We start from the raw sequence: 18,517 nt of genomic DNA on the forward strand, positions 1-18,517 counted from the left end.
GGCCTATATAAACATAACATGAATAATATATCATACATAACATAAATGAATAAACATTTCAATGTTTTTTCATTAGTCACCTACGTACCTCATTGTAACAAAAGGTGAAAATAAAGTCTATTAAATCGGCAAAGTAATTTTGAATTATCCTTCACGAAACATGCTCGGTAACTGAATCTGACTGAAAAAGCTAGATTTAAGTCTATAAAGATGATTGATTTTTGAAGCTCTATTTAACATTAATGTGCCTAACTCATCATGCTCATAGGAAATTGATTGTCAGCATTACCATAAGCCATCTTCGATCTAATTAAGAATGAATTCCACAGGGAGGTGTCCGAGGCTAACATTGAAGACGAATCCCCGAACCGTTTTCTTTTTAATGCCTCGGAATTAAAATCAAGGAAAATGGACATCGATTTTTCATTAGGAGTCACGCTGGTAATTATTTCGAAGTTTTCGTCAGCCGAGCCGTTGTACGGTATAACGAGATGTAGTGGTATGTTTGCGAGGCAGATGATCTCATTCTCAATTCGTCTAACACCATCAAGGCTGCTAAACCAAGTTGAGGTCTCCTATCAATTTGGTATAACTGTTTGGTCCAAGCATCACTTGGCTTTATAATACTCCCTTTCCGTTTTAATAGCATGCAATGCGCACACTTCAAATCAAATATGGTTCATTACAGTTCATCTATAACTCATGGATTTTTTATTTTACACAATTTCAGATGCATAGATCTAAGTTCGAAAACCCCATATTTCACACGGGGAAGAAAAGTTGGGATAACCACAGAAAAAATCAAGATTAAGTTAATATCAGAATCTAAACACATACATAGACATGCACTTTTTTATTTTTCGAACATCGTTCTTCATCCAACATCATATGAATGATATGAAGGCTTGCTACCGCTAAACCATATTAACCATTCAACATGTTAAAAATAGATACAGACCTTCTTTTGGGGGTTGATGTTCAAGTCTGTATTCCTTGTATGACTAGTTTTTTCATAAAAATCTCAATATTTAGAACTATTTTGCTCACATTGATCATGCCATGTACATATTTTCGCAAGTTTTCAGGCTAAATAAATTTCAGAACAATAAATTGATTACGTCTTATCCTCACGATAATGCGGTCATTTTTTGTTCTTTCTATAGCGTATTTCACAAGAGGGCGTTTACATCGCAAAATAATGGTCAGGTGGATGCACCGTGGCCACTTGGTCGCTTGACTTTCCTTATGAAAGTCTGGGGTTCGATTCTGGGCAGCACACCAATTATTCCCTTGAGCAAGGAAGTTTGTCGCCGCGGTACCTTAATTTTATCGTACATGAAATTACAACAAAACAATGAATTTGTCAAGTAGGCCTACTAGTAACACGACGCATGAAAATGAAAAAAAAAACGTCCGTGTATATAAAGTTAGAATTCAAGAGAAGGAGGGGAGAGATGATAATCATGTTTGCGAATTATGAAAGAGTTAAAGAAATCTTACCGATATGCAGTATATAGTCACTTTGGAATTGGGACCAAAAGATAATTATAAATCGATCTTTCAATGAAGTCCATTCAGAGAAGAGGACATAGCATATGAATAGAGTCAAGAAGAAGAAGATGATGATGATGACTTCGAGGACATAAATTTGACCTGACAGCAAACATGACCTCTGACCCCACAAATGGTCATTACTCTGATTCGGACAGATTCAGCGATGACAATCGTTGAGTTGGCTAATGGCTACCGAACTATTTAGGTGAAACCGGACAAAGGAGATCATCGTCGTCAAATAATTAAATGAGACCATATCTTTCTACCACAGCTTAAATGGTGTGAAATGTGTAAAATATTAATCTTATTTAAAAAAATTGAGATGTGAATCGCATCCGAATATTAAGATATAAACTCTCTCTGAAAAAAAAAACCCGGTACACACTTACAATGAAGTTTTGGTTTGCTACAATGACACTGATAATGACCGTGTATTAAGGTGAATTTGTATAGGCTTTTTCAAATTATAGTTTTTTAAGAGTAAAAGTGTTGTTTTTCATCACCGCTTTATTCAATACCTTTAAACAATAAACCGAAGTAGCATTCACCGGAATCTCAAATATTCTCAAGTCACGGAGGGGGCTTCTGGAGCTAACGAAAGATTTTTCAGATCGTATCTCTCTAGCCAATTTTTCAACACCACATTCGAAAAACAAATTTGATTAAGCAGACAGGGAGGTAGCGAAGTATGCAGTGAATGATATGATTTATCAAGTACAATGAGAGAATGGAATAATAAATGGGCAGTATAGGTAAGGCTGAGTGATACACCGAATCTGAGGGAGAAGAAGGTTAGGAGTTTGGAGACTCTTTCGTTTTGGGAGGAGATGCTATAAATGGCATCCGACAAACATTTTTATTTGAAGAAAAAGAACGCGCAAAACGTAACGGCGAAATAAATCCTTGGAATTTAAAATACTTGGAGGGTATTTTGTAAGGGATGTCACAAATTTTTTTTTTTTAAGATTATTATTTCCTGTTACCTTTTTGTTTTCAAAACCGATATGACATAATCATGATCATTCAGAACAGTGTGAGGAACAGAAGACGAATCATGAAGAATTTATCAGCTAATTGATTCCTCAATGTTGTGTGTTTTGTATGATATAGGGCTCGCTGATAGCATAAGAAATTCACCCCCCTCTGATTTCTATATTTTTATTTTCTAGGGCAAATCAATTTGCAGGTTCACTGGCTATTTACAGAAGGAATTATTGATTATTTCTTAGGAATTAAAGTTTCTTAAACAGACGAAAATGATAAATCACAATCTTGTGTGGCGTGAGGATCAAATTACCGATATATTTCAACAAGCCTTCATCGGTGATTATTCCAAAAGAAGATTAATCTTCTTTTAATATGACGACTACGATGGAGTCTTAATGTCCGTCTTTGAATCTTTATTCTGCCATGGGACGCACTGGAGATCGCCGAGATAACATTCCAGGTAAGAAATAACCCGTATGCGATTGATGACGTAGCGCCTAACGACGTGCATCCATGGACATAAGATGCGGACCTCTAACGAGCACCATGCGATGATTTATACCGTGATTACCATGGTGAAAGTTCTTGTTTCAAACTCAGGTCGAAATTGGGATAGGAGGCCATTGGTCTTTGACTTTGACCTGCTTTACCATGGAATGCACTTCGCCTAAAACTTTAGGTCTCCTGCTTATAGGCCTACACTCGAAAAACTTTGATGTTAAAACGGACACACTTCAAAAACACCGGTGTTCATTCAACACCAGCTTGGTATCTACATCGGTCCACACCAGAGAGGTGTTGAAACAACACCAGTTAAGAATCTAACCGATATTGGTTTAACACTAATTGGTGTTGCTTAAATGCCAAATTGGCGTTAGCCTAACGCCAAACCTGTGGACGGTGGTGTTTCAACACCTCTCTTGTGTGGACCGATCATAGATACCAGGCTGGTGTTAAATTAACACCGGCGTTTTTGCAGTGCACCAGTTGTTATCCGTTGAAGACCGCAAGGACAAAAAACAGAGCAATCAGTATTAAAAGACCAATCAAGGTGGTGTAATGTTACCATCGGGTGTTGAACGAACACCACGAATGTAAGGTGTAAGATGACCGAAGTGGTCCTCTGCTGACCCTCATCGGATAAGACCAAACAATTTTTGACGTATAGCATGGAGACCCGCTTGGAGAAAGTTCGGTATGCACTGGTTCCGCGATTTCAAATTTGAAATATATCACTCCCACCATTTCTATGTATTGTTTTTACGGTTTACACTTCGTAATTCCGAAGGTTCGTAATTCCGAAACACGTAAATTGCCTATACCTCGATGTTCGCTAATCCGAAAACGTAAAAGGGTTCGTTAATCCGAACATTTGTGGCGTTATTCCGAAGGTTCGTTATTCCGAAGGTTCGATAATCCGAAAACGAAATAAGGTTCGTTGTTCCGAGGTTCGTTAGTCCGAAAACGAAATAAGGTTCGTTAATCATTTCGTTTTCGGACTAACGAACCTTCGGAATTTCGAACCTCATTTCGTTTTCGGATTAACGAACCTTCGGAATTACGAACCTCACTTCGTTTTCGGACTAACGAACCTTCGGAATTACGAACCTTCGGAAATATGAACCTTCGGAATAACGAACCTTCGGAATATCCAAACCTTCGGAATAACGAAGCTTCGGAATTACGAATGTATGCGGTTTTTACTTTGGTTGACATATTACATATCAAGTTATCATGATACTAAAATTTCAATATATGTTTATTTTAAGGAAGAGATACAAAATAATTACGAGCTAAAGGGTGCAGGGGGGTTGCAGTCTATTGTCTTCTCGTCAATATAGGATTGGATTTTGTTTATATTAGAAAGAAAAAATCGACTTGATATTTAAAAATAAAATGTATTCGGTTTGAAATTGTAATAAAACATGCTATACCTAATGCGATCTTTCATCATTGTTTTCAGACCCCATAATTCGGTTATTTGATGTCCCCCTCCCAGCTTCATCTCTTTCAATACCAATATGATAACATTTCGTGATCGAGGAACTGTAAAGATGATGCTCGGATAATGTAGATCGATTAATATCTTGGCGTACACTCTTAAAAATGTTGGGCAACATGCTGTCCACACAACAATTGGTTAAAACTTTATCAAATTCTGGGTAGTTTTAAACAAATAATGCGTGCTTTGGGTGAAAACGACACAGTATTGGTTGAAAACTACCCCAGAGTTGGATAGATTTTTAACCAATTGTTGTGTGGACAGTATGTTGCCCAACATTTTAAGAGTGTAGACGGCATCACCTAAATCATCCAGGGTCCCCATCCAGGGGCGCTCCATACTCTATCTGATCACAGCATGAAGGAATACACTCAACAGGTCTCATGCACAGATCGCACACAGTACTAGGATGAGTAATATTTTTGTTATTCTCGCAGAAACCCATTATTTCACATTTTGTTGACGGTTCGTATTAACCCAAATAAATATTGTTGATCTTTCCCCCGAATGACAGCTTTTCTGTACAATTCTTAATGTAGGCCTACTCGAGCAAACTTATCCAAATATCGCCATCATTTCCGGTCAACTGAAATTACATCTCATTACTTTATACAAATTAGTACCACTTGATGTGCGTTTATAAACAGATAAAAGCATTTCGAGAACGCTACTTAAAAGAACAGAATATATCTTATTATTGTTGTGTGATTGGTTAAAAGGAATCACGTGATTATGGTAGATGGTGGTTTTCTGCTTTTCGCTGATGTTTCAAGACAGTTAACAGCTTTGATGAGTGTCGCCACTGGCAAGAACCCCCAACTCCCCCCCCCAAAAAAAAAAAAAAAAATCACAACCAAGAAAAAAGAGAAAAGGAAAGGGATAATGGTGAAATATGATATAATTTTCTGAATTTTATGTCAAAATTTATCACAAACTAAGTGTCACAAATACTCTATTATGTGCACACAATTTTCAAAGAGCAGTCTTAAAGGGATGGTCCAGGCTGAAAATATCTATATCTTAATACATAGAGTAAAATTCACTGAGCAAAATGCTGAAAATTTCATCAAAATCGGATAACAAATAATAAAGTTATTGAAGTTTAAAGTTTAGAAATATTTTGTGAAAACAGTCGTCATGAATATTCATTAGGTGGGCTGATGATGTCACATCTCCACTTTCCGTTTTCTTATGTTATTACATAAAATCATATTTCATACTTGTGTGAATAATATGTCTCCCTTATAATGAAATGAAATGCTTCAAGCACCTCTGTGCTTATAATAGCTGGCCCCTGTATTTTACCGAACTATATCACATGCTTAGGTATGATTTAATTATCAGTCTTTTCTGTATTATTTACAATGTATCTCTTTAATTGTCACATTTAAATTGTATTCATTCAATTATGTGAACATGTTAATTTATCATTGATTTATGAATAAAATGCAGAAACTCCTGCAAAAAATAAGTTGCAGCAATAAATATCTAATGCACTAAATCAGTTGCCAATCCGATTTTTCTAGAACTTGGAGGAAAAAAATTGAATAAACCTCATATCATATAATAAAATACAAAAGAACAAGTGGGGATGTGACATCATCAGCCCACCTAATGAATATTCATGACGACTGTTTTCCCCAAATATTGCTAAACTTTAAAATTCAATAACTTTGTTATTTGTTATCCGATTTTGATGAAATTTTCGGCATTTTGATCAGTGAATTCTACTCTATTTATTAAGTTATACATACTTTCTGCCCGGACCATCCATTTGAGTAAGATATTATTTGATGCAAAAAGACAATGAGCGGAATGTAAGGTAGGCCTAAGTGTGACGAAACAAAAAAAGAGGAAATATTTTCATTTATCAATGTTAAGATGTTGGGCGAGACATATACTGTCTATTCCCTTCTACTAGTATCCCTTCATTCTACACTTCTGCTGTTAAATTACCATCCCATATGTCCATATATACTCTCTCAATACGTTATGATCAATTCTCTTTCATAAATAGATAAATTTTCATTATTTGATTGACAGCCGATCGCACTGACATACCACGTCGGTCCATATTATTTCTATGCTATCTACTTGAGCATGATAAATAATATATCTCGGATGAAAGAACTAGTATAGTACATGGAACCTCCCCGGTCGCACGCTTTGTCAAACGAAACATCTTTCTCCATTAAAGCCAACCTTCCATCGCCATTCACCTCCCCTATTGAAACTTCCTCTTAAAAAGGGGCGGGAAAGAACCTCAGCTTACAATTTGTTGTTGACTTTACGAGCTTAAAGCCCCCCTCTTTAACTCCCCCTTGTGCGCGTCGCTTGCGATATTACTCGATCCGTTGATCGTGAATGCGCTATTTATCTCGCGCGAACGCGCACGCACAGAGCGCCTTTGTTTGCGCTGTCATTCAAAATGACTCCCCGAGGGTTAGCATAAACATTTTCATTACTTCCATTCTTTACACATAAACAAGGATATGTGAGCGCCATTATTAGTTTTCACATCTTGAGATAACAGTGGGACGGAAGTCTGCTATTACAGGCGATGCTTTGAATAGGAGATCGACGGTGATTTTCACACGGACGCATACAAGTAAAGAGGAGCACAAAGTCAGAATGAAAATATTGGACTTGAAAAAGATGAAAATAATGACAACAATTTTTTTTTGTCATCTGGGAAATGGTTATATCGCACGTTCACCTAAAAGTCGTTTCAGTGAGAGCAAAACGAATAAACATTCCGATTATTATTTGTTGGTTTAGAATTACTCAGACTTGGGGTAATAATGAGTAAGTCTGCAACATTCAAGAATTCAGTTTTGAAATAATCACATTCCGCGCAATATTTAGATATTATGTAATTCCTCTTCTAAAAAGGAAGAATCGGAGTAAAAGAAACTTTTAGAAAGAGATGATGATCATTATTGGAGACTAATTATATTTCATTACGCTTCAAAACAAATACAAAAAGCGACTTCCCCAAATAAAATAGGCACTGCCCGGATTTGAACCGGGGATCTCCTGTTTACTAGACAGGCGCTTTAACCGCTAAGCCACAGCGCCGCTACGAATGTAAGCAGTGATAATTAACAAAATCAGTGCCAGCAGTAAACATGAAATGAATTGGGACTGTAAATTGTGAAATCATTTTTCGTTAATATTATTTCATTTCCACTTTCATATATCTATGATTATTTATGACAAGTTGATGTTGTATGAATTCATATTTAATGTTGTGAAATGGAAGTAATAATTGTATCTATGCATGAATGAATGAAATTTCGATCTTGAAAATTTAGTAAATTGTCACTTGATTACCATTTGGACTCATCCCACATGGTGTAATCCTTATTCATATACCTATACAACCATTTCGTCTACTTACACTTTGGTCTAATTGCAACTTAACATCACCGCTTAGTCTTTGGTAAGATTAAAACTGTTTATGAACAAAATTGACGAGGTGAAACTAGATTCCATGGTTATTAGACCAAGTCTAGTGTAGACCAAAAGGCAATTAGACCAAATCGATAATAGACCAAATGGGTTTAGCCCATACAGTATAAGAGTCAGTATCTGAATGGTAGACCAACTGCTTGTAGATAAACGAATGCAAACCAAAAATTTATGGGCTTACCCAGGGGCGGATCCAGGATTTTCAAAAAGGGAAGGGGGGCACATTTTCCCGCTAAAAAAATTGATAAGCAAAAAAAAAGGTCCTCAGGTTCAAAGGGGAGGGGGGGGGTGAGCACACTTGGGTAAAAACGTCATATTTACATTGCAAATTTAATCATGCCTCTCAAAGGGGGAAGGGGGAGGGGGCACGGACCATGGGGCTTACCCAATAGAAAGTTGTTATAAAACATTGCATAATGATATTATTCAATTTCATTTCATCAAGTACAATACAAATCCATATTTTTTTCATGAAAATGAACTACCCGGAAGCAAAAAAAAAGGCACTGCCCGGATTTGAACCGGGGATCTCCTGTTTACAAGACAGGCGCTTTAACCGCTAAGCCACAGCGCCACTTCGTTTTACTAAGTTGGTAATTGCTTAACTAAATCAATGAATTTAACACGGGTTGAACTTAGATTTTCAAATATGAACTCTTTGCTTTATTTTCAGATTATTAAAAGCTAGAAATTATATTATTTTTTAATGAAATTTTCATCATGAGTTACTCCTCCCCAAAACAAGTCGTTTAAATATTCAAAATTTAAATGAATTAACAAGCATTTAAACAATGAGATCTGAAGACAAAATAAGAATAAAGAGGCACTGCCCGGATTTGAACCGGGGATCTCCTGTTTACAAGACAGGCGCTTTAACCGCTAAGCCACAGCGCCGCTGCGAATATGAACATAAGATATTACTTTAAAAAAACTTCATTGAATCGAACTGAGGATTTTTTTTTCAAATTTGAAATCATTATTTTCTTTATTTCCACATTGACAAATAACTTGAAATCAATTTAATTTCTTTATGAAATTTCGATTAGGACAATTTACTGACTTATCCGACTTGATATACAAGCAGTTAAGTTTCCATTCATGCCATGGTTTCAGTTCGATACAAGCAGTCCATTTGATTATTCACCAGATTGACCTTGTATACCTGTTGTATTAATTGCATGTGATATTTTATCAATTTTCTTTACCAAACATTTTAAATACGATAAAAGTATGTAGGACCAGTGGCGTATACAGGAAGGGACACATCCGGCCCGTGCCCCCTACCTTTGAGAGACACAAAAAAAATCGCTAATGAAAACCTTCTTCTTTTTTTTTGCTTGTCAAATTTTGCTTGGAACAAAATGACCTTGATTCGGTAGTGAAAACTGTTTTTTTTTTGCTTGTCAAAATTTTCCCGTAAAAAAAAACGCCCCCTCCATTTTTCGTTGAAAATCCTGGATCCGCCATGGATATAGGCTTATATTTTCTGTGCAAAAATGGAGATTGTATTAATCGAAATGAGAAATATGAAATTAAGAACAATTAATTTTGTTGTCTTGACTGTAGTACACATAATTACTCTCCCCCCAAACAAGTCCTTTAAATATTCAAAATTAAGATGAATAAACAAGCAGTTGAAAAAACAATAGTATCTACATGGATATCAAGCTGAGAGGATCGAAAGACAAAATTTGAACCGGGGATCTCCTGTTTACTAGACAGGCGCTTTAACGGCTAAGCCACAGCGCCACTTCGTTTGTGTAAGTTTAAAATTATTGAATGAAATTAATGAATTTAACACGGGTTGAACTTAGATTTTCAAATATGAACTCTTTGCTTTATTTTCATATTAACAAAAGCTAGAAATTATATTATTTTTCAATGAAATTTTCATCATGAGTTACTCCTCCCCCAAAAAGTCGTTTAAATATTCAAAATTAAAATGAATTAACAAGCGTTTAAAGCAATGAGATCGAAAGACAAAATAATAATAAATAGGCACTGCCCGGATTTGAACCGGGGATCTCCTGTTTACAAGACAGGCGCTTTAACCGCTAAGCCACAGCGCCGCTGCGAATATGAACATAAGATATTACTATACAAAAACCTCATACAATCGAACTGAGGATTTTTTTCAAATTTGAAATCATTATTTTCTTTATTTCTATATCGATTAATAACTAGAAATCAATTTAATTTCTTTATGAAATTTCGATTATGACAATTCATGGACTTATCCAACTTGATAAAAGCAGTTCAGATTCCACCCATGGCTTCAGTTCGATACAAGCAGTCCACTTGATTATTCACCGAATTGACCTTGTACCTGTTGTATTAATTGCATGTGAAATTTTATCAATTTTCATTATCAAACATTTTAAATACGATAAAAGTATGTAGGGACAGTGGCGTATCTAGGAAGGGGCACAGTCGGCCCGTGCCCCCCCCCCCCCCTTTGAGAGGCACAAAAAATCGCAAGTGCAAACTTTTTTTTTGCTTGTCAAATATTGCTTGGAACAAAATGACCTAGATTCGGTAGTGAAAACTTTTTTTGTGCTTGTCAAAATGTTGTACAAAAACGTCCCCTCCATTTTTTCGTTTAAAATACTGGATCCGCCATGGATATATAGGCTTATAATATTTTCTGTGAAAAAATGGAGATTAAACTAATCGAAATGAGAACTATGAAATTAAGAACAATTAATTTTGTTGTCTTGACTGGAGTGCACATAATTACTCTTCCCCTAAACAAGTCATTTAAATATTCAAAATTAAGATGAATAAACAAGCAGTTGAAAAAGAATAGTATCTACATGGATATCAAGCTGAGAGGAAAAGAGAGAGAAAGGAAGAGAAGGGGTCGAAGGACAAAATAAGAATAAAGAGGCACTGCCCGGATTTGAACCGGGGATCTCCTGTTTACAAGACAGGCGCTTTAACCGCTAAGCCACAGCGCCACTTCGTTTGTGTAAGTTTAAAATCACTTAATTAAATTAATTAATTTAACACGGAATGAATTGAGATTTACAAATATGAACTCTTTACTTTATTTTCATATGGAGATTGTATTAATCGAAATGAGAACTATGAAATTAAGAACAATTAATTTTGTTGTCTTGACTGAAGTACACATAATTACTCTCCCCCAAACAAGTCCTTTAAATATTCAAAATTAAGATGAATAAACAAGCAGTTGAAAAACAATAGGCATGGATATCAAGCTGAGAGGAAAAGAGAGTTAGAGAAAGGAAGAGAAGGGGGGGGGGTGGTCGAAGGACAAAATAAAAATAAAGAGGCACTGCCCGGATTTGAACCGGGGATCTCCTGTTTACTAGACAGGCGCTTTAACCGCTAAGCCACAGCGCCACCTCGTTTGTGTAAGTTCATATTTACTTAATTAGATTAATGAATTTAACACGGGTTGAACGTTGATTTTCAAATATGAACTCTTTGATTAATTTCCATATCGACAAAAACTAGAAATTATATGAATTCATTCTAATGAGCTTTTGATCATGGCAATTTATGGGCTTTTCTAACCCAGGTTTCTAATAATTTATTAATACTGAACATGCTTGGGGCACTTTCTAATTGTGAAATCTATTTAGAAACAGTCCATTTTATCAATGTTATTGGCGATTATATAATGTGATTTTTTTTCTCATTTTACATTATTAAGTACTTTATATTTTTTATAAATGGGAAAACGGAAATTTAATAAAATGAAATAAGGGAAATCAATTGAATTTCCCATTACATCACGTGAACTTTATTACTTATATTTTACTCCTCCAAAAAATTAGTTTTCAAATATTCAAACATCAGAAAAAAAAGAAGATGAAAAAAAAATATGCATATTCCAGTGAGAGGGGAGGGAGGGGGCTCGGAGAGAGAGAAGGGGGTGAGAGAAAAGTGAAGGAGAAGATAAATAGAGAGAAAGAGAGAGAGAGAGAGAAATTAAAAAAGGCACTGCCCGGATTTGAACCGGGGATCTCCTGTTTACAAGACAGGCGCTTTAACCGCTAAGCCACAGCGCCGCTGCGACTAAGAAATTTAATCATTACTTTAAAAAGCCCATTGAATCGAACTGAGGATTTTCAAATTTGAAATCATTATTTTCTTTATTTCCATATTGATAAATAACTAGAAATCAATTTAATTTCTTTATGAAATTTCGATTATGACAATTCATGGACTTATCCAACTTGATACAAGCAGTTCAGGTTCCATCCATGGTTTCAGTTCGATACAAGCAGTCCACTTGATTATTCACCGAATTGACCTTGTACCTGTTGTATTAATTGCAAGTGATATTTTATCAATTTTCATTATCCAACATTTTAAATACGATAAAAGTATGTAGGGCCTGTGGCGTATCCAGGAAGGGGCAGAGTCGGCCCGTGCCCCCACCCCCTTTCAGAGGCACAAAAAAATCGCAAGTGAAAACTTTTTTTTTTTGCTTGTCAAATTTTGCTTCGAAGAAAATGACCTTGATTCGGCAGTGAAAACTTTTTTTTTTGCTTGTCAAAATTTTCCCGTACAAAAACGTCCCCTCCATTTTTCGTTGAAAATCCTCGATCCGCCATGAATATAGGCTTATATTTTCTGTGAAAAAATGGAGATTGAACTATAATCGAAATTGTCTTGAGTGCAGCGCATTATATAATATACTATCCTTTATAACTTCTGAGTTGTTCCTCCCAAAAGAAGTCGTTTAGATATTCAAATTTAAGATGAATAAACAAGCAGTTGAAAAACAATAGTATCTACATGGATATCAAGCTGAGAGGAAAAAAGAGCTAGTGAAAGGAGGAGAAGGGGGAATCGGAGGACAAAATAAAAATAAAAAGGCACTGCCCGGATTTGAACCGGGGATCTCCTGTTTACTAGACAGGCGCTTTAACCGCTAAGCCACAGGGCCACTTCGTTTGTCTAAAAGCATATTTACTTAATTAATTTAATGAATTTAACATGGGTTGAATGATGATTTTCAAATATGAACTCTTTGCTTTATTTTCATATTAACAAAAGCTAGAAATTATGTTGATTTTTAATGAAATTTTCATGAGTTACTCCTTCCGAAAACAAGTCGTTTAAATATTTAAAATTAAAATGAATTAACAAGCATTTAAAATAATGAGATCGAAAGACAAAATAAGAATATAGAGGCACTGCCCGGATTTGAACCGGGGATCTACTGTTTACAAGACAGGCGCTTTAACCGCTAAGCCACAGCGCCACTTCGTTTGTGTAAGTTTAAAATTACTTAATTAAATTAATGAATTTAACATGGGTTGAACTTGTATTTTCAAATGAACTCTATGCTTTATTTTCATATTAACAAAAGCTAGAAATTATATTAAATTTTAATGAAATTTTCATGAGTTACTCCTCCCCCCAAAAAGTCGTTTAAATAATCAAAATTAAATGAATTAACACGCATTTAAAACAATGAGATCGAAAGACAAAATAAGAATAAAGAGGCACTGCCCGGATTTGAACCGGGGATCTCCTGTTCACAAGACAGGCGCTTTAACCGCTAAGCCACAGCGCCACTTCGTTTGTGTAAGTTTAAAATTACTTAATGAAATTAATGAATTTAACACGGGTTGAACTTAGATTTTCAAATATGAACTCTTTGCTTTATTTTCAGATTAACAAAAGCTAGAAATTATATTATTTTTTAATTAAATCTTCATCATGAGTAACTCCTCCCCAAAACAAGTCGTTTAAATATTCAAAATTTAAATGAATTAACAAGCATTTAAAACAAGGAGATCTGAAGACAAAATGAGAATTAAGAGGCACTGCCCGGATTTGAACCGGGGATCTCCTGTTTACAAGACAGGCGCTTTAACCGCTAAGCCACAGCGCCACTTCGTTTGTGTAAGTTTAAAATTACTTAATGAAATTAATGAATTTAACATGGGTTGAACTTATATTTTCAAATGAACTCTTTGCTTTATTTTCATATTAACAAAAGCTAGAAATTATATTAAATTTTAATGAAATTTTCATGAGTTACTCCTCCCCCCAAAAAGTCGTTTAAATAATCAAAATTAAATGAATTAACACGCATTTAAAACAATGAGATCGTAAGACAAAATAAGAATAAAGAGGCACTGCCCGGATTTGAACCGGGGATCTCCTGTTCACAAGACAGGCGCTTTAACCGCTAAGCCACAGCGCCGCTGTGTTGATGTACGTCAGTAATTACTTAAATAAAAACATTGAATCAAACTGAGGATTTTCAAATTTGAACTCATTTGTGTTATTTCCATTTTGATAGATAACTTGATACAAACAGTTCAGTTTCCACGGTTACAGTATATTCAGTTTGATACATGCAGTCCACTTGGACATTCACCTGGTTAATCTTGTTTCTACCTATAGTGTTAGGCTGTTGCATACGGATATCTTATTCATTTTCAGTATCAACGATTTCAAATACAATACAGGCTTATATTTTCTGTGCGAATGGAGGTTGTTGATCTTATCGAATTTAGAACTATGAAATTAAGAACAATTGATATTTTACTGTCATGATTATAACATGTATACTATATCAATGACTTCTGAGTTAGTCCCCCAAAACAAGTCGTTGAAAAATTAAACAGGCAGTTGAAAACAATATTATCTACATGCACATCAAATCAATCTGAGAGGAAACGGGAGAGGGAGGAAGAGCGGGGGGGGGGGGGGAGGGGGCGGGGGAGGGGGCGGGAGAGAAAACTAAATAAAGAGAGAGAGAATGACAAAATTAAAACATAGAGGCACTGCCCGGATTTGAACCGGGGATCTCCTGTTTACTAGACAGGCGCTTTAACCGCTAAGCCACAGCGCCACTTCGTTTGTCTGAATGCATATTTACTTAATTAATTTAATGAATTTAACATGGGTTGAATGTTGATTTTCAAATATGAAATCTTTGCTTTATTTTCATATTAACAAAAGCTAGAAATTATGTTAATTTTTAATAAAATTTTCATGAGTTACACCTCCTCAAAAAAGTCGTTTAAATATTCAAAATTAAAATGAATTAACACGCATTTAAAACAATGAGATCGAAAGACAAAATAAGAATATAGAGGCACTGCCCGGATTTGAACCGGGGATCTCCTGTTTACTAGACAGGCGCTTTAACCGCTAAGCCACAGCGCCACTTCGTTTGTCTAAATGCATATTTACTTAATTAAATTAATGAATTTAAGATGGGTTGAACTTATATTTTCAAATATGAACTCTTTGCTTTATTTTCATATTAACAAAAGCTAGAAATTATATTAATTTTTAATAAAATTTTCATGAGTTACACCTCCTCAAAAAAGTCGTTTAAATATTCAAAATTAAAATGAATTAACCCGCATTTGAAACAATGAGATCGAAAGACAAAATAAGAATAATGAGGCACTGCCCGGATTTGAACCGGGGATCTTCTGTTTACAAGACAGGCGCTTTAACCGCTAAGCCACAGCGCCGCTGTGTTGATGTACGTCAGTAATTACTTAAAGAAAAACATTGAATCAAACTGAGGATTTTCAAATTTGAACTGATTTGTGTTATTTCCATTTTGATAGATAACTAGAAATTAATTTTATTTCTTTATCACCTGTTTATGAAATTTTGATCTTGACAATTCAATGGTTTATCCAACTTGATACAAGATACAAATAGTTCAGTTTCCACGGTTACAGTATATTCAGTTTGATACATGCAGTCCACTTGGACATTCACCTGGTTAATCTTGTTTCTACCTATAGTGTTAGGCTGTTGCATACGGATATCTTATTCATTTCAGTATCAACGATTTCAAATACAATACAGGCTTATATTTTCTGTGCGAATGGAGGTTGTTGATCTTATCGAATTTAGAACTATGAAATTAAGAACAATTGATATTTTACTGTCATGATTATAACATGTATACTATATCAATGCCTTCTGAGTTAGTCCCCCAAAACAAGTCGTTGAAAAATTAAACAGGCAGTTGAAAACAATATTATCTACATGCACATCAAATCAATCTGAGAGGAAACGGGAGAGGGAGGAAGAGCGGGGGGGGGGGGGGGGGGAGGGGGCGGGGGAGGGGGCGGGAGAGAAAACTAAATAAAGAGAGAGAGAATGACAAAATTAAAACATAGAGGCACTGCCCGGATTTGAACCGGGGATCTCCTGTTTACTAGACAGGCGCTTTAACCGCTAAGCCACAGCGCCACTTCGTTTGTCTGAATGCATATTTACTTAATTAATTTAATGAATTTAACATGGGTTGAATGTTGATTTTCAAATATGAAATCTTTGCTTTATTTTCATATTAACAAAAGCTAGAAATTATGTTAATTTTTAATAAAATTTTCATGAGTTACACCTCCTCAAAAAAGTCGTTTAAATATTCAAAATTAAAATGAATTAACACGCATTTAACACAATGAGATCGAAAGACAAAATAAGAATATAGAGGCACTGCCCGGATTTGAACCGGGGATTTCCTGTTTACAAGACAGGCGCTTTAACCGCTAAGCCACAGCGCCACTTCGTTTGTCTGAATTCATATTTACTTAATTAATTTAATGAATTTAACATGGGTTGAATGTTGATTTTCAAATATAAAATCTTTGCTTTATTTTCATATTAACAAAAGCTAGAAATTATGTTAATTTTTAATAAAAATTTCATGAGTTACACTTCCTCAAAAAAGTCGTTTAAATATTCAAAATTATGAATTAACACGCATTTAAAACAATGAGATCGAAAGACAAAATAAGAATATAGAGGCACTGCCCGGATTTGAACCGGGGATCTCCTGTTTACAAGACAGGCGCTTTAACTGCTAAGCCACAGCGGCACTTCGTTTGTGTAAGTTTAAAATTACTTAATTAAATTAATGAATTTAAGATGGGTTGAACTTATATTTTCAAATATGAACTCTTTGCTTTATTTTTATAGTAACAAAAGCTAGAAATTATATTAATTTTTAATAAAATTTTCATGAGTTACACCTCCTCAAAAAAGTCGTTTAAATATTCAAAATTAAAATGAATTAACATGCATTTAAAACAATGAGATCGAAAGACAAAATAAGAATAATGAGGCACTGCCCGGATTTGAACCGGGGATATCCTGTTTACAAGACAGGCGCTTTAACTGCTAAGCCACAGCGCCGCTGTGTTGATGTACGTCAGTAATTACTTTAAAAAAAACATTGAATCAAACTGAGGATTTTCAAATTTGAACTGATTTGTGTTATTTCCATTTTGATAGATAACTAGAAATTAATTTAATTTCTTTATCACCTGTTTATGAAATTTTGATCTTGACAATTCAATGGTTTATCCAACTTGATACAAACAGTTCAGTTTCCACGGTTACAGTATATTCAGTTTGATACATGCAGTCCACTTGGACATTCACCTGGTTAATCTTGTTTCTACCTATAGTGTTAGGCTGTTGCATACGGATATCTTATTCATTTTCAGTATCAACGATTTCAAATACAATACAGGCTTATATTTTCTGTGCGAATGGAGGTTGTTGATCTTATCGAATTTAGAACTATGAAATTAAGAACAATTGATATTTTACTGTCATGATTATAACATGTATACTATATCAATGACTTCTGAGTTAGTCCCCCAAAACTATGAGGCGCCGAATGTACCAATATTATATAGAACAATTATTTGTTATATAATCATTATTTATTAAATAATAACTATTATTTATATATAATTTACATTTTATTTGTAAATAACTACTATTATATAAAATATCATTTCTAATTATTTATATATAATTCCAAGTAATACTTCATTATTTGTAAATAATAATAGTTCGACATTCCATTATTTATAAATAATGATTATTTGTTTTTCATTATTTATAAATAATGATTATTTGTTTTTCATTATTTATAAATAATGATTATTTGTTTTTCATTATTTACAAATAATGATTATTTGTTTTTCATTATTTATAAATAATGATTATTTGTTTTTCATTATTTATAAATAATGATTATTTGTTTTTCATTATTTACAAATAATGATTATTTGTTTTTCATTATTTATAAATAATGATTATTTGTTTTTCATTATTTATAAATAATGATAATTGGTTTTTCATTATTTATAAATAATGATTATTTGTTTTTCATTATTTACAAATAATGATTATTTGTTTTTCATTATCTATAAATAATGATTATTTGTTTTTCATTATTTATAAATAATTTGTTGAGTTTTCCATTATTTATAAATAATGATTATTTGTTAAATAATGAAAACGTCTACTTCATTATTTATAAATAATTTTTTCGAGTGCACCATTATTCTCATTATTTATAAATAATCATTATTTAATGTTCGAGTTTTCCATTATTTATAAATAAAGATTATTTGTTAAATAATGAAATATCTACTTCATTATTTATAAATAATAATTTTGTTTCAATATCCCATTAATCATTATTTATAAACAATTTTTACAGTTTGCCATTATATACAA

At 34.0% G+C, this 18,517-nt stretch overlaps 19 non-coding genes across 19 annotated transcripts; all 19 read right to left on the bottom strand.

Moving 5' to 3' along the window:
• Window positions 1–7,548: 7,548 nt before the first annotated feature.
• TRNAT-AGU (transfer RNA threonine (anticodon AGU)) lies at window positions 7,549–7,621 on the bottom strand. The gene has a single exon. It is a non-coding gene; the product is annotated as a tRNA-Thr (tRNA).
• An 894-nt stretch (window positions 7,622–8,515) lies between these two features.
• Window positions 8,516–8,588, bottom strand: TRNAT-UGU (transfer RNA threonine (anticodon AGU)). The gene has a single exon. It is a non-coding gene; the product is annotated as a tRNA-Thr (tRNA).
• Window positions 8,589–8,835: 247 nt separating this feature from the next.
• On the bottom strand, window positions 8,836–8,908 carry TRNAT-UGU (transfer RNA threonine (anticodon UGU)). The gene has a single exon. It is a non-coding gene; the product is annotated as a tRNA-Thr (tRNA).
• A 1,102-nt stretch (window positions 8,909–10,010) lies between these two features.
• On the bottom strand, window positions 10,011–10,083 carry TRNAT-UGU (transfer RNA threonine (anticodon UGU)). Its single transcript has one exon. It is a non-coding gene; the product is annotated as a tRNA-Thr (tRNA).
• Window positions 10,084–10,898: 815 nt separating this feature from the next.
• TRNAT-UGU (transfer RNA threonine (anticodon AGU)) lies at window positions 10,899–10,971 on the bottom strand. Its single transcript has one exon. It is a non-coding gene; the product is annotated as a tRNA-Thr (tRNA).
• A 336-nt stretch (window positions 10,972–11,307) lies between these two features.
• On the bottom strand, window positions 11,308–11,380 carry TRNAT-AGU (transfer RNA threonine (anticodon UGU)). Its single transcript has one exon. It is a non-coding gene; the product is annotated as a tRNA-Thr (tRNA).
• Window positions 11,381–11,978: 598 nt separating this feature from the next.
• TRNAT-UGU (transfer RNA threonine (anticodon UGU)) lies at window positions 11,979–12,051 on the bottom strand. The gene has a single exon. It is a non-coding gene; the product is annotated as a tRNA-Thr (tRNA).
• An 811-nt stretch (window positions 12,052–12,862) lies between these two features.
• Window positions 12,863–12,935, bottom strand: TRNAT-AGU (transfer RNA threonine (anticodon AGU)). The gene has a single exon. It is a non-coding gene; the product is annotated as a tRNA-Thr (tRNA).
• A 245-nt stretch (window positions 12,936–13,180) lies between these two features.
• TRNAT-UGU (transfer RNA threonine (anticodon UGU)) lies at window positions 13,181–13,253 on the bottom strand. Its single transcript has one exon. It is a non-coding gene; the product is annotated as a tRNA-Thr (tRNA).
• A 242-nt stretch (window positions 13,254–13,495) lies between these two features.
• On the bottom strand, window positions 13,496–13,568 carry TRNAT-UGU (transfer RNA threonine (anticodon UGU)). The gene has a single exon. It is a non-coding gene; the product is annotated as a tRNA-Thr (tRNA).
• A 248-nt stretch (window positions 13,569–13,816) lies between these two features.
• Window positions 13,817–13,889, bottom strand: TRNAT-UGU (transfer RNA threonine (anticodon UGU)). Its single transcript has one exon. It is a non-coding gene; the product is annotated as a tRNA-Thr (tRNA).
• Window positions 13,890–14,131: 242 nt separating this feature from the next.
• TRNAT-UGU (transfer RNA threonine (anticodon UGU)) lies at window positions 14,132–14,204 on the bottom strand. Its single transcript has one exon. It is a non-coding gene; the product is annotated as a tRNA-Thr (tRNA).
• Window positions 14,205–14,785: 581 nt separating this feature from the next.
• Window positions 14,786–14,858, bottom strand: TRNAT-AGU (transfer RNA threonine (anticodon AGU)). The gene has a single exon. It is a non-coding gene; the product is annotated as a tRNA-Thr (tRNA).
• A 244-nt stretch (window positions 14,859–15,102) lies between these two features.
• On the bottom strand, window positions 15,103–15,175 carry TRNAT-AGU (transfer RNA threonine (anticodon UGU)). The gene has a single exon. It is a non-coding gene; the product is annotated as a tRNA-Thr (tRNA).
• Window positions 15,176–15,419: 244 nt separating this feature from the next.
• On the bottom strand, window positions 15,420–15,492 carry TRNAT-UGU (transfer RNA threonine (anticodon UGU)). Its single transcript has one exon. It is a non-coding gene; the product is annotated as a tRNA-Thr (tRNA).
• Window positions 15,493–16,155: 663 nt separating this feature from the next.
• On the bottom strand, window positions 16,156–16,228 carry TRNAT-AGU (transfer RNA threonine (anticodon AGU)). The gene has a single exon. It is a non-coding gene; the product is annotated as a tRNA-Thr (tRNA).
• Window positions 16,229–16,472: 244 nt separating this feature from the next.
• Window positions 16,473–16,545, bottom strand: TRNAT-UGU (transfer RNA threonine (anticodon UGU)). Its single transcript has one exon. It is a non-coding gene; the product is annotated as a tRNA-Thr (tRNA).
• A 241-nt stretch (window positions 16,546–16,786) lies between these two features.
• TRNAT-UGU (transfer RNA threonine (anticodon UGU)) lies at window positions 16,787–16,859 on the bottom strand. The gene has a single exon. It is a non-coding gene; the product is annotated as a tRNA-Thr (tRNA).
• Window positions 16,860–17,103: 244 nt separating this feature from the next.
• Window positions 17,104–17,176, bottom strand: TRNAT-UGU (transfer RNA threonine (anticodon UGU)). Its single transcript has one exon. It is a non-coding gene; the product is annotated as a tRNA-Thr (tRNA).
• Between the last annotated feature and the right edge of the window lie 1,341 nt (window positions 17,177–18,517).

This window comes from Lytechinus pictus, chromosome 4 (assembly GCF_037042905.1).
Source record: "Lytechinus pictus isolate F3 Inbred chromosome 4, Lp3.0, whole genome shotgun sequence".
Lineage (NCBI taxonomy): Eukaryota > Metazoa > Echinodermata > Echinoidea > Temnopleuroida > Toxopneustidae > Lytechinus > Lytechinus pictus.